Source organism: Danio rerio, chromosome 13 (genome assembly GCF_052040795.2).
Source record: "Danio rerio strain M-AB ecotype USA chromosome 13, GRCz13ab, whole genome shotgun sequence".
NCBI classification, from domain to species: domain Eukaryota; kingdom Metazoa; phylum Chordata; class Actinopteri; order Cypriniformes; family Danionidae; genus Danio; species Danio rerio.
In genome coordinates this window covers 10,842,501-10,867,339 of record NC_141033.1, presented here as the reverse complement: position 1 = coordinate 10,867,339, position 24,839 = coordinate 10,842,501, and the positions used below count along the sequence as shown (strand labels likewise).

The following is a 24,839-nucleotide window of genomic DNA, read 5'->3' as shown; positions in this document are numbered from 1 at the left end:
GTTCAAAAATGATCATAAGCCATGCATTGTCTTGTAGAGCTGAATGTGGGTTAGTCTTGATCAGACAGAGTCTCTCTCCAGCTGGGGTGGTTCCCACTATCTTTCCCCCACCTGGCTCTTATGCTGCGCTTGTTTGCAACAGATCAAAAATAATGTAAACATTTCTGAATGGCAGAGGGAGAAAAACAGGCCTCTGAGAGAGACAGCTGTTTAATGAATGCATTAGAGAGAATTACAGAGAGCAACATTACATTTGCAAATGTGTACGCAGAGAGAAAAAAGATATTCCTCAATTGATTGTGCGGTCTGTTGATGGATTTGTTCCTCCCCTTATTTGTAGGTTTATCTAGACTTTTATTAAACATTCCATTTATGTGGGACTCTTATTATGAAAAGGTTATGGGTAGAAAGAATAAATCCAGCAAACAATTTTGTTTAATAGATGTCTAATAGACATTTAAACGTAGCCAGCTTGGCTAAAACAAGGCTAAACTTGGGCTGTCAGTGAAAATCTAATAGATAACTATATATAGGGGCGACGCAGTGGCGCAGTGGGTAGCACGTTCGCCTCACAGCAAGAAGGTCGCTGGGTTGCTGGTTCAATCCTTGGCTCAGTTGGCGTTTCTCTGTGGAGTTTGCATGTTCTCCCTGCGTTCGCGTGGGTTTCCGGGTGCTCCGATTTCCCCCATAGTCCAAAGACATGTGGTACAGGTGAATTGGGTAGGCTAAATTGTCCGTAGTGTATGAGTGTGTGTGTGTATGTGTGGATGTTTCCCAGAGATGGGTTGCAGCTGGAAGGGCATCTACTGCGTAAAAAACAAAGCTGGATAATTTGGTTCATTCGGCTGTGGCGACCCCAGATTAATAAAAGGACTAAGCCGACAAGAAAATGAATGAATGAATCCATATATAGGCCAAAACTAGACTAGCCGTCAAATAGACAGATTAGACAGACTTCACATGTGTAGTCATTCATTTATGTTTATTTGATGACAAGTCTAGTGTTGGCCTATTCTTAGACGTCTATTAGATTTTCACTGACAGCCCATTTAGCATTGTTTTAGCCAAGAAGACAGTTAGACGTCTATTAGACATCTTTTAAAACAATAAATGCCTGCTGGGAAGGAGCAGTTCTTCAAAATGGGCACTCATTCCTGTTTCTAGCTCATCAGAACACAAAATATTGGGATATTTGGATTATAAATGTATTAAGTGGCACCCAAAGAGGCATAAGGTTCTATTTAAATGTATCTGTTGTTTGTTTAATGTGTGTGAAATGTGTCTCACATGTTTGTAATGAGGCAACAAAAACATGTAAACTGCCAAATGTAACCGTTTGATACACGTTTGAGGTCTGTTGATGAATTTGCTGGCCATGATCATGCATAATGATGATGTGATGACCAAGGTACCGAGGGATGACAACATTTTTAAATTTAGCTAATATCAAAAATTATATTGCATTGCATACAGATCAAATCCCATTAAGAAAGGGACTAAGCCGAAAAGGAATGAATGAATGAATGAATAAAAGGGTTTAAAAAGACATTATAATTTGAATGGCATCTGAGCTTATGTTAGTCTCTTCTTTTTTTTTTATTATTCCCAAGGTTTCCATAACTCTGGACCAGGCTGCATCCTTAACAGCTACTGTGGTGGTTATGGCGGAGTGGAGAGCATGAGACTGATTCCTATATAAGATCCCAGTGACAGAAGAGTCTTCGCCTTGATCCTGAAGGGCCAGCCCGTAAACCAGCCTCCCACCTGCAGCTTCTCCACAATGAACGTCCAACGTTTTCCAGCCTCCGATGCCTAGACTGCAGCTCTGCACAAGATTTTTCTCATAGGAGAATTGGTCGTGCCCAACTGAGCATGGTTTTTCTCGAGTTTTTTTTCTTTCACTTTCGTCAATTGGTGAAGTTTGTTCCTCGCCACTGTCGCCACTGGCTAGCTTGGTTTGGGATTTGTGGAGCTGCACATCGATGGATTTGCTCTTCAGCATATGGACTTTCAGCTGGGAAAATTAAACCACACTGAACTGAACTAAACTGAAATTAAACTCTAAAAACTGAACTGACACTGTTTCCATTTACTTTAATCTTCTATGTGAAGCTGCTTTGACACATTCTACATTGTAAAGGCGCTATAGAAATAAAGATGACTTGACTTGACTTGACTTGACTTGACTTGACTTGACTTGAATTGAATTGAATACTTAACATAATTCTATATATTCCAGGCCTGTAGCCAGTCTGGTGTAAGAGATGGTTAATTTTCTCAAAATGTGGACCTTTTTGCAGTTATTCCCCTCATTTTTATTTAAGTATGAGATTTAAATACTGCATTTTAGTGTCATTTTAAGCACATTTGTTATTCAAATTAATTTTAATATGAAGTTTTAATAATTTAATAATTTTAATTTTAATATAAAGTTACCTGCAAAATGTTTTCTCTTTTTAAAACTATACATTAACAAAAATGACTTCACTTACATCTGATTGTATGTTTTCTTGCACAGCTGGATGTTAGACTCATGGAAAATAATAGTTTGCATTGGCCATATTTAATTAGCTGAACTGGTGTGACGGTCAACAGCTGATGTGGCTTGGTCTTAGAGTCTTTTTCAATGGGTTATTTTCGCAACTTATGATGCTGTGGCAGTCAAAATAGGACAAGTGAGCACATGTATGGGACTAATTCTGGCTTTGTTATTGAGGGGTGGGTTCTTTAAACCACTTGAACCCCCCTGGCTACAGGCCTGCATTCTATACAATCATTTTCAAAAAGCACCAACTTCTAACATGATTTGTATCGCTGCTGCACTAAGATATGTGCTCAAATCAATTGCTAATTCTCCATCTTGGCCTTTTTCTGGTACTTCTTGATCATTTCCTTCAAAATGCTCCTCTTGATATCCAGGTCATGACATTTAACTCCATTGTTTCAGAGAAACCTCAAAGAGGTAATTCGGAATAGTTCTTTACAAACGTGGCAAAAATAATAACAAAGAACACAAAGACAGGTTGATTACATGGTCTTTTCTGTAGTGTTATTCATTAGTCTGCCTGAATCACCTTTTATTTGTGCATGAGGGGTCTGAATAATTTTAAAACAATAAACTACATTTATTGGTGTTAACAAGAATGGATATGTTCCTATTTCTTAAAGAATATTTGCAAGTAAATATCTCATTCTTGACTTAATGACTTAACTAATTATTGTATTTATTTTTAACAATTTTGCTGTAGTTTAACAAAATGTAAACTACTTCACTTGTCAATTGAAATGTCAAATGTCTGTCTAACCATTTACCTCTAGTTTATAAGTGGTGTAAAGTAACAAATTACAATTATTCAAGCTACTGTAATTGAGTAGTTTTTCTCAGAAATTGTAATTTACTAAGTACTTTAAAAATTGTGTACTATTATTTTCCCCTGAGGACATTTTTAGTGCTGTATTGGTACTTTTACTACACTACTTTCTTTTAACCTGCAGTCATTACTCTGTTTTTTGTTGTCTATGGGGATTAGAAAAAGTCCTGTGATTCCTACATTAAAAATTAACTAATTGCAGTATTTCAGAAAACAGCGACACTTGTGTCTGGCATTATGTGAATCGCAGTTAGCAACTCATTGCTCAAGAGATGGAATGCAATTCAATGTATAAGAGATGGAATGCAAATCAATCCCCCAACATACTCATTATGGCTAAAATATATAAAGGTAAATATATAAATATGTTCTGTATGGTTTTCTCTCAATAAAATAAGTGCAACAAAAAAAGCATGATGTGGAAAGATGAGTTAATTAAAATCAATTATGTTTCGTTATGTTAAGATGACATACTTTATGGGCCCAGGCATAGTTGAATAATGCAACAAAATCTCACTGCAATTCTTAACTTTTAGGTTACGTGGCTAATTCATATGAATTTGTACAATCTCATTTGTACAATTTAGTACGATTTTTCTCATCTCCCAATTATGGTTGGGTTTAGGGGCAGGGTTGGGTGCCACACCTCCTTTTTAAAATTGTACATTTTAATACGACTGAACTTACTAAACTGACAAAATGTAAAATAGTTACGTTTCCTCATGAGATCAGGCTGAATAATCAGTTCAGAGTTCAGTACAAGGAAATTACATTCTGTGATCCTCAAACAGAACTGCTGCACCAAAATCCCTATGAAAAATAGGCCATCCAAACAACACTTGGACGCACACCCACCCAGGCTGTGTTTGGCTACAGTGTTTTCTAGTGAGATTACAATGATAATTTTACCCTTATTTTTGAATTTATCGAATCCTTTATTAAATATTTTATGTATGTGAGACTCTTACTTTGAAAATGAGACAGTTATGTAGATACAGGCATGGGTGCCTGTTTCACAGATATGCTCCTTCTGTCTTTAAAGAGACTGAGGGTGCTTTCACACCTGGAGTTTTGTTTCGGAACCTGGCATGTTTCCCCAGTTAGCTCGGTTCGTTTGGCATATGTGAATCCAGCAATCGCGCTCTGATTTGCACCAAAACAATCGGTCCTGATCTTGGCTTGATTGAAACAAATTCTGGAGCGGATCGATTGTAGTGAAAAAGCAAGCCCGGCTATATCACAGTGTATCATGGATATGTCAAAGGCATATATACAGCTATATTAAGAGAGAATTATGAGTACGGAGGGCGTTTCTTGTTAAATATTAAAGTAAAAGCATGTTGAACTATTAATGAGAGCTGTTTATTTGTTAGGAAAATTGATGAACAGCAGTCTTAGTTTATCTGTTATTTCTAATGTAAAACCTATAATGCAGATAAGCCAACTGTTATGTATAAGTAAGTCTTACTGTACCTCTGATTTATATTTAGTGACAATGTCTGAGGGTGTCACCATTTGAAATGAATGTGCAGCTTTTGGCTTATAATGTCTTTTAATCGCACGTGACTTGTTTTAGCTCTTTTGGTCCGTTTAGAAACTTTGCAGTGTGAACAAAGAGCAACATTGTAACAATTTTAATTCTTGTTTCAGAACAAGAGAATCGATCCACAGGTGTGAAAGTACCCTAAAGCGTCTCATCTGTTTACAGCTCATCAGAACACAAAATGTGGGATATATGGATTATAAATTTTATCAGTACCACCACAAAAAGCATGAAGTTCTATTTAAATGTAGCTTTTGTTAGTTAAATGTTTGTAATGAGGCAGCAAACACATGTGAACAGCTGAATATGTTAAATATGCACATTTAAGCATCATGTTGTTAGGAGGTAAGATCCAATATGCAGGTTTATTCAATGTCAGGCAAGCAATGGTCAAATCAGGTGCAAACGGGTATATGAAGGCAGTCCAGAATCATCGTCAATATAACAGGCAATAGGTCGAAAGGCAGGCGGCTAAACAGGATAACAAAGGTACAAGGCTAGGATCGAGACACGGAGAAACAAGACAGGGAAACGCGTTGTAATGTTACACTAGGAAAACAAGACTCTGCAAACTGGAAGTGTGAATGAGTGGCTTATAAATGGAATGAAATCAGTCTGTGAACAAGGCTCAGCTGGTGATGCAATCAGGATAGATGAATGAACAGACGTGTGTGTTTGGGAGCAGTGCATGTATGAATGTGTAGTCCTGGGAAAAGCGGAAATGTAGTTTAGAGAGTTCGTGTGAAAACCAGCGATCCTTTGGGAAGCGATCGCTGGTTGTGTGACACATGTCATATCACTTATTTTTATTGTCCTTTTTCTTGAGTGAAAGGACACCAGTAAATACATGCAGTTTTATATTTTATAACATCAAATGCAGTTGTTTATAATGATAATCCTTGCCTAACACATACCTTAAAACAGAAGTGTCCAAACTCGGTCCTGGAGGGCCGGTGTCCTGGAGAGTTTAGCTCCAACCCTAATCAAACACACCTGAACCAGCTAATCAAGCTCTTACTGGGTATACTAGAAACTTCCTGGCAGGTGTGTTGAGGCAAGTTGGAGCTAAACTCAGCGGGACACCGGCCCAACAGAACCGAGTTTGGACACCACAACAACAAAACTTTAAACAATTGTGAATCCATTCAGTATAATTAATTGTCATTTGACAAGTCAACTTTGTTTAAATATTTTGTTGACAAGATATGATTGTTTTGCACATGTGTATTTCTGAGGACCTCATTTTGTTTTTGTGTGTGTGTTTGAGAGAGAGAGCGCAGTAAAGGACAGTACTGAGTGCAGTAAGGGACATTAAACTAAGAACAACAATGACTAAATACAGGCTGAGTGCTCACAGTCTGACAGTAGAGACGGGCCGATACAGACAGAACTGGCAACCTCAAGAGAGACGCATCTGCCCTGACTGTGCCCAGGCAGAGGTGGAGACGGAGGAACACTTCCTCACCCGCTGCACAAACTATCAGCACATCAGGGAAACATTCTACACCAAACTTCAGAGCATTTACCCAGAATTCTCTGAGTTAGACAATAAAACACAGCTTCAATATTTACTAGGGGAAAAAAATGAGTGTGTCCTTCGAGGTGCCCAATACATTAATGCCTGTCACAAAAAGAGAGAGCAGACCAATAAAAACATCAGTGATGCGTCTGCAAACACACACGCGCACACACACACACACACACACACACACACACACACACACACACACACACACACACACACACACACACACACACACATTATTTGTAAATTATTATAATTATTGTAAATATACTGATTATTATTGTCTTACTGTTTTATCCTAAAATGTTGATTGTTAAATGTACATTTTATTCTGATCTATATTTGTATTGATTTGTATGAATAATATGATATGTTGAATAATAATATAATATATTGAATATTAATGTGATGTATTGAATAATATGATGTATTGTTAACATTTTATTTAATTATTATATAGAAATATCACATTTTTTTACTAGTATTTACTGTGTGTACTGTTTTTTATTAAATCTGTATGTTACTTTTTATGTAAAATTTATAACTGCTTTGGCAAAACATTTGTAACATTTGTCATGCCAATAAAGGAATTATTGAATTGTTGAACTATTATTATTGAGAGAGAGAGAGAGAGAGAGAGAGAGAGAGAGAGAGAGAGAGAGAGAGAGAGAGAGAGAGAGAGAGAGAGAGAGAGAGAGAGAGAGAGAGAGAGAGAGAGAGAGAGAGAGAGAGAGAGAGAAAGAGCTCATTAATATTAATGACTGTTCCAAATATGCTCAAAACCAAGCTTCTTATTCTGGGGGTATTTTTTTTCTGATTATAAATGAAACATAAAAACACTCTATGGAACCTTTAAGCATGACAAAAAGTAGTCTCTAAAGTATTCGTGTGTGTGTGTGTGTGTGTGTGTGTGTGTGTGTGTGTGTGTGTGTGTGTGTGTGTGTGTGTGTGTGTGTGTGTGTGTGTGTGTGTGTGTGTGTGTGTGTGTGTTTAACTTTAATTTCATTTTATTTTGTTTATTTTTTATAGTATATAAATAAATACATATGACTGATAATGTCAAATAATGTAACATATAATGCAAAATAGTTTTCTCTGTACAATAACAGTATTTTAGTATGTGCATATACAAATATACAACAAGTAGTTTGGTAAAATTTCAATAACTCTAGAGTGATCTGAGGTTATATTTTCCAAAAGCACTTCTTTTTGGCAGTATATTCAGTGCTTGTATACAATGAACAACTAAATCAGTCTTTTGTACACTGTAAAAAAAAATTAAATTTACAGTTTCTGTATTTTGCAACTCAAGTAATTTTCCCTTTATTTACTGTTGTGAATTGCATAATGAGACCTTGATCTCTGCCCTTTCGAATTTTGATGTTGAAAAGACAATTCTAGAGTTTAACAAAGTGACTATTATTGACATTTTAGTAGTTTGAAATAATATAATGTATAATAAATATATGGAACAATAAGTCTGTAAAATAATAGAAACACCAACTCAGACAATATATTACTTTCAATGATTCAAAATGTTAAAGCAATTAGTTTTTCTAACTTTTAAAACCAAGTGATAAGTTGCTGGAAAAACAATCAAGGTCGGATGCAATTCAAAAGCAAATAAGCAGGGAAAAACAAAATAGAAAAGAAAACGGTGGGTGGTCATTGTGGAGGAGGTGGGAAATTTCAGATTGTAGAGAATACCTTGATTGGACAGAAAATCTGATGAGATGCTGAATTGCAATTTAATGTAATATAATAATAATAATATACAACAGCAACTCAGAAAAATAAGCAGGGAAAAATAAAAAAAATGAAAACATAAATTACAAAATATAGAAAACAGATTTTTTTTTTTGTACAGTGTTTCCGCCTTGTTTCACTATAGTTCACCCCCATAAAAAATGAAAACTTATTTGTATTTTATTTATTCATTCTCAATTGGTTCTAATGCTTTATGAGTTTCTTTTTCTCTCTCTGACCACAAACGAAGATATTTGGAAACGACTAACCCCCTAGCTAGGAAAAAAAAACTATGCAAGTCAATGGTTACCAGCTTTCTTCAAAGTATCTTGTTCAACAGGGGAAACAGGTTTGAAACAAATATATGGTACTTTAAGTAAATGATGGCAACATTTTTATTTTTGTTATTTCTGAATTGTTAACTTCTGACCATTCCGCGAAAAGAAACACTCTGCAATCTCAATCACAATGCTTCATCAACACTTATAGATGCAGGTTTTGTACAGTTGGATGGTTTTGTTTTGCTGAGTGCAGTTGATGGGTTAAGCCCGTCTGACAACAATGCCTATCCTTGTCACCCTATATTTAAACTCATGGCAGAATGATGAGATCATTTCTCTGAGTTCATCAGCTGCCTCTCAAATAATCTAATCAGTCTGCTTTGGTTCTGCAGTGATCTAATCAGTGATGTCATCAAAGAGGCAATAAGTATGTACACTGATGAGGTATTGCAGAACACACAAGATGTCTGTTTTATGACTTCAAAACACAGCGGAAGCTCAGTTTGATGCAAAACACACAAAAAAAGATCCAGCTTATGAAGTAAAGATCATTTTATTTACATTATGTATATTTGTTGTATATTATAGGCAAGGCAAGTTTATTTATAGCACATTTTATACAAAATGGTAATTCAAAGTGCTTTACATAAACAGGAATAAAAAAACAAGAAAATAAAAACAACTAAGAAATAAAAATGATTATTTATTCATTTTCTTGTCGGCTTTGTCCCTTTATTAATCTGGGCTCGCCACAGCGGAATGAACCGCCAACTTATCCAGCAAGTTTTTACACAATGGATGCCCTTGTAGCCGCAACCCATCTCTGGGAAACATCCACACACACATTCATACACTACGGACAATTTAGCTTACCTAATTCACCTGTACCACATGTCTTTGGACTGTGGGGGAAACCGGAGCACCCGGAGGCAGGGAGAACATGCAAACTCCACACAGAAACGGCAACTGAGTCGAGGTTCGAACCAGTGACCCAGCGACCTTCTTGCTGTGAGGCGACAGCACTACCTACTGCGCACTTTATATGAAATATTAGTGCAATCTCTTGGACGTAGCAGAGTGCTTGTTCGAAACGGCACAATTAAACAGATGAGTTTTAATTCTTGATTTGAATGTGCCTAATGTTGGAGCACATCAAATCTTTTCTGGAAGCTATTTACAGCAGCGAGGGGCATAGTTTATATATCATAAAGGGCAAATGTTGATTTATGTAGGCTTTGAAGGGGTGCATTAAATGTTGTAACATTTTAAACTCAACATTTAGAGTGAGTTTAGAGAGAATATCAACTGAAATAACACATATTTCATTAGAAAAGTATAGAATAAAAATGGAAAATTGTTACTTCATTAATAAAGAAATTAGCATATAAATGCTAGCTATGTCTGCTGATATCATTTCTTGGTTGATTTATTAATTTGTTTTGATATAGCCAATCTATTCTTTATTTTTAGTAGTTTTGTAGAATAGTACAGATAAAATTTCATTCATTTTTCATGGAATATATAAAAGGCTCTAACATGCAGGCTATCAGTTAACAAAGAAAAACATCTCCCAGGACTCTGAGGTAAAGAAAAATGCCAGATCTGAACGAATTTGTTATGGTGATTTTAAGACTTTGTTTGTGGGTGTTAAGGAACTTGAAAAGACTAATTGTGGTCAGCCACCTTGGAATCCGGAGAATATTGCAGAAGGGAGACATTTTCCAGATTTCCAAGCAACCTTGAAAATTGAAGTGCAACATCAACAACCACTGCATAGTCAATAAATCTAGTCTGTTTTCTTGCTTTTCAATAAACATTATTTGTATTTTATTATTAATTTTTTTTACAGTTTGCAGATGATAACTGTTTGATAGATTTTGCGTATTCATTCATTTGGAATTTTGTGTCTATAAGGCATTTCTAAACTTGTCACAACCAACCAAAGTGTCGTCTAGATTACAGCTGAGAACCAGATTTTGTTACAAGTACTAATAATTAATGAGGATAGCTGTAAAGTAATAGACAAGTTCACAGCGAAGGCGCAAAGATCATCTAGAAAGATGTCACCAATCTTAACAGTTAAAGTTAAGTTTATATGAGTTTTAACATTCATAAAGTAAAACAGCATATTCATCTCTACAGTTTTCATCTCTAGCCAATAAGTCTTTTAATGTCTTTATAGTATTTCAAGGAGGAATAACAGAGGAGTGATCATGTACAAATAAATATATAAGTCCTGCATAAGGAATTAAAAAAATAATAATAATAAATAAAACTGACAGTGGGCGTCAAGGTGGCTCATTGGTTTGTAGGCTACTGTTGCCACACAGCAAGAAGGTCACTGGTTTGAGTCTTGGCTGGGCCAGTTGGCATTTCTGTTTAGACTTTTTCATGTGGTCCCCATGTTCATGTGGATTTCCTCCGGGTGCTCCCCAACACAATTAAAAGACATGTACTATAGGTGAATTGAATAAACTAAATTGACTGTAGTGTATGAGTGTGGAGACGCCGTGGCGCAGTAGGTAGTGCTGTCACCTCGCAGGTTGCTGGTTCAAGCCTCAGCTGGGTCAATTGGTGTTTCTGTGTGAAGTTTTCATGTTCTCTTTGTGTTCGTGTGGGTTTCCTCCAGGAAACAGTCTAAAGACATGCGGTACAGGTGAATTGGGTAAGCTAAATTGTCCGTAGTGTATGAGTGTGAATGAGTGTGTGAGTGTTTCCCAGAAATGGATTGCGGCTGGAAGGGCATCCGCTGTGTAAAAACGTGGTGGATAAGTTGGCGGTTCATTCCGCTGTGGCGATAAATAAAGGGACTAAGCCGACAAGAAAATGAATGAATGAATGAATGAATGAATGAATGAATGAATGAATGAATGATGTATGAGTGTATGTGTAAATGAGGTACTGAGTCCACTGAGTAAAATCATATGCTGGAATAGTTGGTGGTTCATTTCACCGTGGTGACCCTTAATAAATAAGGGACTAATCTGAAATAAAACTGATAAATGAACAAATAAAATCAATGAAAAGGGACAGTTCACACAAAAATGAAGATTTGCTGTTAATTTGTACCCTTCTTAAATTGGCTCTTAATTTACCTTTACAGAAAAACGAAAAGGTGGTTTGTTCCTCTGTGGCAACCCCTGATAAATCCTGCACTAAACCAAAGTAAAGTACAGATGTTTCAAGTGTATTGCGCATGCTCTCCTTGTTTCACATGCAATTTAAAAGTGATTGAACGTTTGGGAAAGCCATAGATTAAAGTAAACATGATTGTAGAACTTATTTTGGATGCAGAACTTATTTAGTTCTACATAATAGTTGTGCATATTTTTCCAAAAGAATGCTATACTGTAGGTGTAGTGTGCTTCTTTTCTCAAAGGTGTTGAGACTTTATTTGAGTGTTAAGTTGACCAAAACAAAAAAAAAAACACAAAAAATTTATTTGAAAGAAACAGGTCTCAGACTATAGCTGTGAATAAAAACCAAATGAATAATATCTGATAAAAAAAAATTCTTGGCCTCATTCAGCACCCGCGCAGTTCTTGGCAAGATTCATGTTAAACACAGTCAATGGCCCCGCCCATCCCACAGAAGCCGAGCGCGCGGCCGTCAATGGCACTAGTCGTGCACGTCACCTGTCTCTACCATGTAGCTAGAAACGCTATCACAGCTCGAAATTCAACTCAGACGACCAACACGGTCGCATCTATTCTTCGATTTGTCAAAATGAAACTGTATGTCAAAGATGTTTGTTACAGCTCGTAATCCCAGCCGTGAGCCGCTGAATGCAAAAGTGACCGTGTGAATTGAAGCGCAGTAGCTAGCCAGCTAGCTGGGTTTACCTTTAGCTGAGCTAGTCGACACAAGCTAATATCACCGACCGTCAAAATATTTACGTTTAACCAGTGTCCTCTAAAGAAAAAAAAGACACATTGACGGCTGCTCGGAACGTGGCGTTTTTCCGGAGGATCAATTTCTACGTGGAAAGTAAGTTACATCACACTGTCAGACGTGACTAACATTAGCAAGCTAGCCGTTATCTACCGGACTGGACGTGTTTTGTAGCTGTAGCAAAGAGCAGTTAGTTAGCCTATATCGCTGTCTGCTCTAGGAAAACGACCTCTTCTAGTGTCGCAAAACAAAACGACTTCCCAGTCTAAGGTTTAGGGTATCGTTAGTGCTCAATATGAAGGTTAAAAATGGTGTCTGTTATGTCCCAGGTGCTGTGTGCCGTTGGGGGGTTTAAAACACAATCCGTTATTTCTGCAGTAAACACAGCAGCCTTACTGGGGTTTAGTTAATAAAGTCTTATGTGGGTTATATGTTTTAGAATCTAAAGAGAAAAACTAAATAGTACTGTAACGCTATGTTAATCAGTGCATAAAATGCGCTTTGGTATTGAGGTAAAGTTGGTTTATATTCGCACATTTGTTCATGTTAGTTAACTGTCTCTGTATTGTTTACCACGCTAATTTGAATATTCAATCAGAATTAGCATTTTGGTATGACTTCAAAACAACATCAACACTATCTAATTGACTGTAAATATGGTTGTACTTTGATAGTATTTGGCTGCTAATATGATTTCCCAATTTTGAATTTGCAAAGAATATGTTTCTGAAATTATATTTAAGAGAATTTCTGATTATCTGAATAATAACCAACTTTACTTCTATCGCTTTGGTTACGTTATTTGGGTTAGAAATAAATGTGTACCATTTTTCTTATTGTGCATTTTCACAGTGTAACTTACTATACCTGCATTAAATTCTCTAAACAAATGAATGACTTGGGCTAGGATATAATTCAAAACAATGTGAAATGTTTTGTTGTTGTTTTGTTTTAAATTTTAACAGCAATTTGATAGTAACTGTTGATGGGACTTTTGCAGCAAACTCTGGTGGGTAATTATAATTATCATTAATATTTTTAATCTAGTGGCTATAAACAAAGTTCCTTAAATATATATTCTTTGTTATAAATGTTAAATGTAGTATTGTTTATCTTATCATTTTGTGGTATACTAACTACACAACATAAGTCATGAAGATATACACAAACAATAATTACATAATAATTTTTGACATTATGTTTTTCAAAATTAAAATATAATGAGTCGCATGATTAAAAAAAAATCTAAATACGTTCAGTTTCTCAATTAGTGAGATTGCAGAGACTTGAAATGCCATGTGTCATGTGTAGGCATGGGCCGGTAACTTATAGGATTCTGATGGTGTGATAACCTTTGTATAAAAATACCACGGTTTCACGGTATTGTGATTGCTGCTCTAAAATATATTGTTTTTAAATATCTGGTAAAAAATAAACACCCATTTCTCCATTGAACACAATATATTTTGTTTTACGTAACATTTTGGATATTTTGGAGCAGTAAACATTCATTCATTCATTCATTTATTTTCTTGTCGGCTTAGTCCCTTTAGTAATTCGGGGTCGCCACAGCGGAATAAACTGCTAACTTATCCAACGAGTTTTTACACAGCGGATGCCCTTCCAGCCGCAACCCATCTCTGCGAAACATCCACACACACACACACACACACACACACACACACACACACACACACACACACACACACACACACACACACACACTCACTCATACACTACGGAAATTTAGCCTACCCAGTTCACCTGTACCGCATGTCTTTCGACTGTGGGGGAAAAAGGAGCACCCGGAGGAAACCCACGCGAACGCAGGGAGAAATTGCAAACTCCACACAGAAACGCCAACTGAGCCGAGGATCGAACCAGCAAACCAGTGACCTTCTTTCTGTGAGGCGAACGGGCTAAATAATTCAAATGAATCACTGTCTTCTGTATTCATTAGTTTCAAAAAGGCATCTTTGGATATATTTTCTGCAAGAGATGCCGTTGTCTTAAAAAGAAAATGTAAAAAAAAAAACTTAGGAATAGTATAGCAGAAAATTTTGGTGGTTTTAAAACCTTGAGTATATATTGAAAATGGTTATCATCACATCAGATGAGTGAAAACCTTAGGTGCTGGCTCCAGAAAGTGCAAATACAACGACAGTGCAAAATACAGACAGTGCAAAATACAACAGCATACCCCCCCCCCCAAAAAGACAGGACAATGTAAAATCGACAGCGATATGTACAATGAATAGGTGTACCCATAATTGTAGGCAATATTGTTTTAAGTATGGATTGGTTAAAGTGCAGTGCATGCTACTTATTGAATGTGTAGCATGGGATGCGTCCCATGCCTAGTGATTAGTGTCAGTGCGTGTGTAGGTAGTATACAAAACCACACTGTTTATTCACATAGAACATGCAGACTTTATGCCTAAATAATCACTTGCAGTTTAACATTTACAGATAAGTGTTTATATGGTTATTTGATTAAATGTGCTGCAGCTTTTGATATATTCATTTAAAATGCATTCTTAAATATTTGATAATTTCACCCATTCTTTTACCACAAAAGTACAGAGCAATTTACAGAAGTTTTGAGTGTTGAAAACAAAGTGCCAGCATCACCTTTATTCAAATATCTTATCAGTTTTACTTTATCAGTTATCAGTTTAACTTAACCAAAGCAGATTTCCAGATCCTCATCACACCAATCTGCACAGAGCAATGCAAGTTCCGATAGTGAATCTTTCTATGATGTTTTCTGTCTAAGCTGTTTGTCAAAATAACATTTTCCCCTTTATGTTGCACTTATGTTGCCTGATTGATTTTGAAGACTGCTTTAAATTGATTTTCCTTGTATCCAATAATTTCTTTCAAGGTTATTTCTATAGACTACATGAATCAAATCAGCCTGTTGCTTGTGTATTTTATTCTTTCTTTTATTAAGTTGACTTCAGTTTGTTTATCCATGACTTGACAAGCAGCATAATCAAGTAGGCAGTAATAGTTACCAATTTTTTGCATCTGCTCTAGGAAATGCATTTAAACCTGGAGACATTTGTAATAATAAAAATAAAACATTGTTAAATGTTAAGACTTCGGTTTAGCTCAGTCAAAAGTTCCCTCACTTTCAGAGATTGATCTGCTAATTGTCCAGTGATGTATATTTTTGGTCCACAAGAAGATAAAGAGCATAATCCAGAAGACCACTGAATGACATTGAATGCTGCAACTTCACAAACTTGAGCATCAAAAATAAGATCTGTTACCAGTTTATACAATAATAGTTTTAGTTTAATAAGAGGATAGAGCACCACATATCTTTAAAATTTAAAGTTGTAATAATTTATATTTTAACAATCGATGTAACTACCTTTCTCTGTCTCCATTAATCACCACAAAACAGTACTCACTACTCACTCATTTCTGAATATTGAAATCGGTTCTTTCATGTCTTCTAGGGCTCGGACGGAGGAATACACACACCATTTTATCAAAATTCCTGTTTTGGTGAGTAAACCCAATCCACTTGTTTTTGTCTTAAATGAATAATTCGCCCAAAAATAAATTCTCTTGTCATTTACACACCCTTAACTTTTTTCAAACCTGTTGAAGTTTTTTTTTTTTTCTGCTGAACACAATATATACTGAAGAGTGTTGGAAAAAATAGTGTCTTCCATAGTGTTTTTTTTTATGGATATCAATGACTACTTTTTTTAAAGAAATTTCAGAAATGTTTTATTTTGTGTTCAACATGAAATAAATTCATAAAAATTTAAAACCACTTGAGTATGAGTAAATGATGAGGATGTCCTTGGGTGAGCTATCCATATAAATATCCCTATCATCACAAAAATAAAATAGAGTATTAATATGTGAACATTATTAACATTTGAACATTAAAGAGCTATTATTATTGATTAAAAAGGGTCATATTTTAGTTTTGGGAGTTTCCAACAACATGCTGATATGCATGCAAGATCAAAAACACTTTTATTGTCTCATACATTTATTTTTACCTAATTATCCCAACGACTCCCATATGATTGCCAGCGATTTATTTGTTCCCAAATCCCTCCTTAGCGTGAGGCTAAACTGCACTAATTGGTCTGATGACCCATTCTGTTGTAATTGGTCGATTGCTTTAAGCGTGAGACAGAGAAAGGCTTATCAACAATTTTATAGTATTCAGAGTGCAGAGTGTGTGTGTATGGCCAATGCAGGAGTGTATTAGAGCAATGCAGTTTAACACTAGCATATTGCTTAATTCTTTATAAGTAAAAACAGTGACACATTCAGTAATAATCCACACAGCGGCAAAAGCTGTACTAATTTGAAACTTGACTGCAGCACGTGTGTAGGGACAGCTGACGATGGCCATAGCAACGATAAACGGCAGTGGAGTGCGAGCTCACAAACGCATTCAAATCCGTAAATAAAGCATTTTCAATGTGGCTTTAGGCGCTGTATGAGAATATAAAGAGTTAACAAGATACAGTACAAGCGGTTACAAGTAACAAAACGGTTAAATACATAATTTGCAAGCTAGATAAAACAAGGAGGCAACCATTTTAATCACACTGATCCATGAACTGCGTACTGTAAAGTTATTGTCAAGCTCTGCAAAGTCCCATACATCAATAGTCTTTTCTGATCCTTCCTTTACCAAACAGCAGATTAATCCCCCATTGTAAACATGTAGATTGCTAAAGCACTCGTCAGAAATATCACTGGAACACAGTACAAGGCTGGGGCTATAATGCTGAGATATTTTTGCAAAAAATAAATATTAACCATTCTTTACAGCCATCTTTGTGTAGGAAAAATAACACTAAAGTGCATCACAAGATGCGCTGCGACACGGCGTGCACATGACAGTTTAAACTATCACACACCAGACGCGCACATTCACATTTAAAATGAAACTAATCAGTAGGTGCTCTGTGCTTCTGGACTGTGCCCCCCTAACTTTCACACTACAGAGCACAGCGTATTCGCGACATAATTCAACCGGGATCTGCTTCAGCGTTTGTCTTCCTCCTTTTCTTTTTACAGTGTTTGTTCACGGGGCGGGAGGTTTCAGTTTTTTTTGTGTCCGTTCAACAAATGAGCCCCGCTCAAGTACCATAACGACGTCACGCCTACACAACTAAAGACTTGTTACAGCAGCGATTAATTCAAACCACTATAAGTCGACTCTTTTATAGATGAATCAATAGTTTTTAACACTGCACACTTTCAGATTTAAGCCAGATAATTCAGACTTAGTTGCACACTACATGGAAGGTGTCATTTTTAAAAACCCATAATAGGGGCTCTATAAATAATAACATGTAATGTTATTTCATTGCCACCTTATCATACGTTATTAAATCTAACATTAAAGAGCCCATATTATACATGAAATAGGGTCATATCTTGGTTGTAAGGGTCTCCAACAACAGTTTAATATGCATGCAAGGTCAAAAAACACTTTCATGGTCTTATAATCTACATTTATCTTTACCTAATTATCCCAGCGACTCCTGTATGAATTGTCCAGTAATTCATTTGTTCCCAAACCCCTCCTTAGCGCGAAGCTAATCTGCGCTGATTGGACTAATGACAGCCTGTTGCGATTGGTCGACTGCCTTCAGTGAGAGAGTGAAATGCCCAACAGCTAATCAGCAATATAAAAGTAATCAGTTCATACACGCTCGATAGTGTAGGCGTGGAGTTTAGCTGCCAGTGGGTCAATGTAAATACAGACTATGGACTTGAAAATACAGACGACTATTTTATTGAGCAAAAACTCCAAAAACAGTTGAGGAGATCTCCTAGCTTCTCACTCTGCTCCTTTCACAGACACACACACACACACATATTGCACACACACACACACACACACGCACTTAACCCTGCTCGACAACGCGCGCACACACACACACACACCTCCGGACGACAGCTCGCGCACACACAGACACACACACTACTCCTCGTCCACGGAGCTCCGTTAACAAAGCAGCACGCGTCGTGTTTTTAACGTGACTTTGCACGCGATAAGAGAATATAGCCAGTTAACCTGATACAGTACACGCGTTTACAAGTAACAAATCACAACTAAATACATTTGCAAGCTAGAGTCAACGAGGCAACTTTAATCACACGTACTTACACTTGAGAAATGGAGGAAGAAAAATCCATCCTGACGTCCATCAGTAAGTTACTCTTTACTGATCCTTCCTTTAACAAACGCTGATGAAATATTCTTTGTAGCATGTAGCTTCCAGAAGTTTCCAGTAGTTTCCAACTGCTTGACTATAATGCTGAGGTTTCATCTTTGGGTAGAGACTCAATATATCCATCTGCAGTGTGACTTCAATCGACCGGCATATTTGTGTGTGTGTGTGTCTGGGTTTCTGCGTCAGAGGGCGGGGCCTCATGTTTGAAATCTCCCGGGTTTGCGCGTGCACGTGAATAACTTGGTTTCGTTCGTACGTCATGGCGAAACACCTAATGAATCGGTATCAAGGCGACTCGTTTGAAGCACTATGAGTCGACTCTTTTATAGATGAATCAACAGTTTTAAACACTGACACTAACAGATTTAAGCCTTAGCTGGATACTTCACTTCACTTAGAGCTGTGTTACACACTACATGGAGGGGAATTTTCAAAAACCCATAATATGGGCTCTGTAAAACTTAACAATTATAGTATATTCAGTCATGGGTTTTTAATAGGTCTTCAAACAATTCCAATTTTTGCTGCTAAATTTAAGTTATGCGCCCTGTACAGAACAATATTTTAAGCCTGTACAGAACAGTTTTAACACCTATCATCTTCCGAACACTAGTTGCGAAGGTACTTTTCCCTTTTTTTCTCAAAAACTACTGATCCAAAAGACATCAATCAAAGTTTGGACTGTGCAATAGGTATTCAGCCAGAGAACGATCACACAAACTTGCTTGTCTGGCTTTCAATGCTAAAAAAGTTATCATTTAAGTGCGACCAAGGGCATAAAGTATAGAACATGGTTGATCTATGTTTCACAGTACCTGCTCTTGTGACATGTTCTTTTTGCTTAAAACCAAAATACTTCAGATGTACAGTTGTTTTTATGCACAAGTTTGTCACTGCTGTTATTTTTTTTGTTCCTGCCACTATTACTCTGCTTTGAGGCACTAGGTTTACCCTCTAGTCAATAGTAGAACAGCACACACTAGGGAGCAGGTATAAAGATAGCAAAAACCCATATGATTGGTCAAATTTGGAAAGCCTCTGCATGCAACGCGAATGCTTTGCACATAAAATATATTTAAATGATCTTAACTCTCTGATACAGATATTATTGCGATAATGTAAATTTTTTGCCCTATTTAAAACCATGCAATGTTTAGCATTTTTCTATCTCCCTAAATACTTAAAATATTTGTTATTTAATTTATTTTTTGCCTTTGATTAGTTGCGGTTGTGCTATTGACATGTTTTCATCTATTATTACTAAACACTATAAAATACACAAGGCATGTCACTGATATTTTTGCCAGGGGAAAAGTGTTATGGTCAATATGGTAAATGAAACCCTGTCTTCTAGTACAAGAGTCAAAAATCTATCACTATAGACTGATAATTCTGCAGTAGTGCTGAACGATTAATCATATCGCAATTGCGATGTCAACCTATGCGATTACATTACAGCAAATCTTGCAATTATATTAAATAAACAAATGCTTTTGTGGACTTAACAAGACATTCATTCGCCTGTTTCACACCGCAAGCGAAAGCAGTTCGTGAGCAGCATGTGTGCAGCGCGTATGGAGAGCTTCAGCTCTTTTGAACCCTCTGGTGTCAGCAAATGCACTGGATTCTCAGTGAATGCTTGCTTCAAAAACAGAACCAACTACACTAGAAAACAAATGTTCGCTGGTTTTGTAATTTTTATGAAATTAACGCGGGGTACAGTCCATTACGTCAAACGTGCATCACATGACAGAAACTACACAAACGCCCACAAACTAGTAAACAAAGAGGTTTCTGTCTTTTTGGGACAAGATTTGTCATCAAGACCAAGTTCGAAATTACTTCATAAGACCCGTGCAATCGAGCAAGGTATTATTTAGAACGGGTTTCAAACTCAGTTGGAGCTCAACCCTATATAAACACACCTGATCAGATTAATTGACGTAAACAGAAACAGCATTAAAAGCGGTCAGTGTTGTGATTTTATTCCCTTCGATTGCACATGCCCATTATATGGGGCAAACTAAAAATGCAGATTTTGTGTGATTTAAAATGTTTAGAGGAGAGTGTTGTTTCATTTTATTGGCATTTCCAAAAATATGAAATTTAAGATCAAAGCAGTGACATAAATGCATAAAAGCAGTGAAATGGCTTTTGCACCTGGCGTTTTGAGCATTGGTGTGCACAATCACATTGATGCCCTTTATATAGTCACGAGGCATGAAACATCGACGGAAAACACGAGCAAAAGTCTCTGTGTGCACGAGCCTTAAGCCGAAAGAAAATGAATAAATATTAGCCAAGCCTTGATAACAGTAGAGTTTGAGCATGCAATATTGTGTTGTATGGGGCTGTGAAAAAGAGTCAAGATAAAACAAGATGATTATATGTTGATAAAGCAAGCAATTTCTCCTAATTTCAAATTTTTGTACTGAGAGGTCACGTTCTTATCACAATTTCACAGCTTGCATTTCCAGTCAACTGTATTCACATGCGTATGAATGAAAGTTTATGGGGTGAAAAGTGCAGTGTAACCGTGGCTTTAGGCTATTTTTTTCTGCTGATCTGTTAAATAATCAGATTCTTCCTTGAATTGATTGTCAATGTTATATTTAGCTTCTGGCTTGTTATACACGTGCAACACTTGTACAGTGTCTTAATAATTGCACAATAATTTAAGTCTTATAGTAGGAGCTGCATAAAAAATCCACAGCCTCAAAATAGAAACCTGCAGGCACTATGTCTGGGAGAATTTTAAATGCTTTGTCTCTCCTAATCTCAACTAGGTTTAAGTGAGAAACGGTGAATCAGCATGTAATTTCCTGTATCATTATAGGCAGTTTTTATTCTCATATAAAGTAGTTACTTTTTGTAGAATATACTTCTACTGATGAGTGCTGCTCAGTGCTTGAAGTTAAATTCCTTTCATGTTTGCCCAAGCAGTAAAGTTTGTTTTCACTGGGATTTTGGACCTTTGCCTGCTGTGTGTGCTAATGGTTTAATCAAAAAGGCTTTTAGGGTTTTTGTAATCCACGATAGTTTATGGGCTATGCAGAATGTATGACATGAAGGTTTTCACCTACCTCATTCCCCGATGGCACTTTACATAGACACTAGCATTGAGACAGATGATGTGAACACCTAAAATAACTCTGCAAGTTTATGAAGTGCTAGGGCTTAGTTTTTAGAGGATTGTTGGTCTGTTGTAGGTTTTTTTGGTCTGTAATAGATGTGAACATCATTTAGATGAAAACATTCTGTCTTTTGGTTGATTTAATTTTTAATTCATTTTCTCAAAGAAATGAAGTTTGTGTCCCAAATCGCATACTTATGAACTATTCTACTTTATTCTGTTGAATGGGCTGGACGATATTGCAAAAAAAAAAATGATTACAATATAATGTTTCTTATCATTCGATATCAATAATTATTGAATGTGTTTTAACAATACATTTAGTAATATTAGGATTTTTTGTTATTTAACCACTTTATTTTAATTTACAACATTACTAAGACAAATTTATTTTTAAAAGTAAAAACAAAGATTTAAACAAAATATCTGATCTCATTCATTTATTCATTCATTCATTCATTTTCTTTGACTTAGTCCCTTTATTGATCTGGGGTCGCCACAGCGGAATGAACCGCTAACTCATCCAGTATATGTTTTACGCTGCGGATGCCCTTTCAGCTGCAGATTATCTCTGTAAAAATATCTTATCTCTTTATAATAAAATAAACTTAAGTGTTAAAGAGACTCTTAAACTTAATAGATAAAATGTTACAAAGTTTGTGCATTGGTCAACATTTGTAAGGTGTCAGTAATAATGATAAAATAAACCTCAAACTCTGTAAGCAAAACAAATTATGATAACCAAATCTAAGCTTTTAAGTAAAGGAGCTAACAATCAATATTCAAGTACATAGTGCATCTTTACAAATTGGGAAGTTGAATGACTACATTACCCCTATGCTAATAAATCTTTCAGGTGGGGTGCTAATGGCTGGGATGCACAAGAAAAGAAACCAAAAAGCCACTCTGGCGACATCCTTACATGCTTTTTTTATTTACAATCTCCCCACTCACGTGCGTTGTTATTCTGGCTTGAAGTGGCAAGCGCGTGGTTCCCTTCACCATTTTCTATGACTTCTCTCATAACTTGGTATATATCAAGCATTTTCTTAAAGACAAATGCAAAAACCATTCCAATGCAAGTTTTTGGAGAAAAGTAAAAAGCACTGCAGTGTTTGGATGCACTGTGTTTGTCTGAGGTAATTAGTCTGCTGTTACTGAAATCGTTATATTCCATACAAAGTGTGAAGCAGTGGGAAGTTGGTTCTACTTGCATGAATCATTCAGAAAAGTTCCGATAGGTGTTCCTGAAAAATGGGTGAATATCAAGTGTTCGCCGCTTGAGCACCATGTGCGTGTCATGTAAGCTGCGCGCCTCCATTGGAAATGACAAATTGACAGCTTATTGGCATTCCTTTTAAGACACTCACTCAGCAGCCACATTTTGATAAACTATTGCGCTTTATACGAAACTTCAGACCGAACTTTTTTTTATTGTTATTGACAATGGTGTTCAGTCAATGAATATTGATACTGATTTTGTTGCCCAGCCCTATTCTGTTGTAGAAGTAGTGCATTCATTAAAATTTCTAAAAAGCATGTTAAAAATAAGCATGAAATTTTGAAGACTTTGTGCACTCAAGGCTTGCAGTTTTGCTCATGTAGCAGATCTGGTGCTGACGTTTCTTTATTTTGAATTGTGATAACAAATTCTCCTACGTGAGTGATTATGCCCCCTCCATAATGGTGAGTTTGGTTGAATTCATGACAGGTACTGCTTGGCAGTTTAATTTTGGCATTTATGTCCCTACTTTGGCAACCTGGCCTAGGAAACACTTGGAATTTCCATTTGTGTTTCATTTGGGATGACACTAAATTCTACACTACATGGATGAGAGTTTAAGTGTGTAGTGTTATTTGGGATGCAACTAATGTGAAACTTTACCCAGGATATGTTTTTCTCTGTGCACATACCTTGTATTTGATACCTAAAGGCTGATTTATACTTCACCTACCTTGTGCATGCATAGTCGTGCATTTATACTTCTGCGTGCTGCTTGTGTTGCTCTACAATAACACTTCCGAAACGCTTGCTGGCAGTAGGTTTTTATGTTCCTCTGTGTCAGGTTTCTTCGTGGGTGTTTAGTTTTTTTCTGAACGCTACCTTAATGTACAAGTAGCTAAAACTCACTCATTCAGAGGCACGAGTCGACGAACGTGCAATAACTTTAATTATAAGGTAAATGCAAAACAAGTGTTTCCATATAGAGCTCCTTCATGTGACTTGAATCTTGTAAACACTTGCTCCATCAGTTTTGTGGATCTCAGCACCGCCCACACTCACCACTACCAAGCCGACCAATGACAGAGCTTGCACTACACATCATTGCGACACGTAGTTATATTTTTTTCTCAGAGGTGCATGTCAGCCACGGCGAGGGCTATACGGCCGTGTGAAGGCTGTGTCGTAGCATAAATTATGTATAAATTATAAGAAGTATAGATTAGCCTTTAGCCTGGGAGGCTTCTGCCCTGTGTAGATTGCTGGGGTAAGGGACACCTTAGGTGGAGGGCAAGGGGGCCCTAAAGACTGCAAGCCTTAGGAGAGTGGCTGGCCCCTGGGCAGCTCAATGGAGTCAGAGACCCTGGAGGTGGAGGGCAAGGGGGCCCTCTGGTACCCAGACTGTAAGTCCAGGGAGAGAGGTTGGCTCCTGGGTAGCTTGCTGCGGTCAGGGACACCTTAGGTGGAGGGCAAGGGGGCCCTAAGGAGCTCAGATTGCAAGCCCTGGGAGAGTGGCTGGCCCCTGGGAAGCTTCTTGGGGTCAGAGACCCTGGAGGTGCAGGGCAAGAGGGGCCTCTGGGGCCCAGATTGCAAATCCAGGGAGAGAGGTTGGCCCCTGGGTATATTGCTGAAGTCAGGGACCCCTTAGGTGGAGGGCTAGGGTGCCCTCTGGGGCCCAGACTGCAAGTCCAAGGAGAGAGGTTGGCCCCTGGGTATCTTGCTGGGGTAAGGAACTCTTTAGGTGGAGGGCAAGGGTACCCTAAAGAGCCCAGGCTGCAAACCCTGGGCGAGTGGCTTGCTCGTGGGCAGCTCACTGGGGTCAGAGACCCTGGAGGCGGAGGGCCATAATTGCTTTTAGAGAGATAGAGTAAACAAAGAAGTCATGTTTATGTTTTCAGTA

At 37.1% G+C, this 24,839-nt stretch overlaps 2 protein-coding genes across 4 annotated transcripts in view; both read left to right on the top strand.

The window, feature by feature from the left end:
* Positions 1-24,839, top strand: part of slc3a1 (solute carrier family 3 member 1) — a 135,622-nt gene that overhangs the window by 31,845 nt on the left and 78,938 nt on the right. The window lies entirely within an intron of this gene.
* ppm1ba (protein phosphatase, Mg2+/Mn2+ dependent, 1Ba) overlaps positions 12,054-24,839 on the top strand; it is a 52,557-nt gene continuing 39,771 nt past the window's right edge. For 2 of the 3 annotated variants that reach the window (XR_015504922.1, XM_087277482.1), the window contains exons 1-2: positions 12,054-12,453; positions 15,825-15,873. The gene's annotated coding sequence lies outside the window, so the exon portion shown is untranslated. 3 annotated transcript variants of the gene reach the window in all.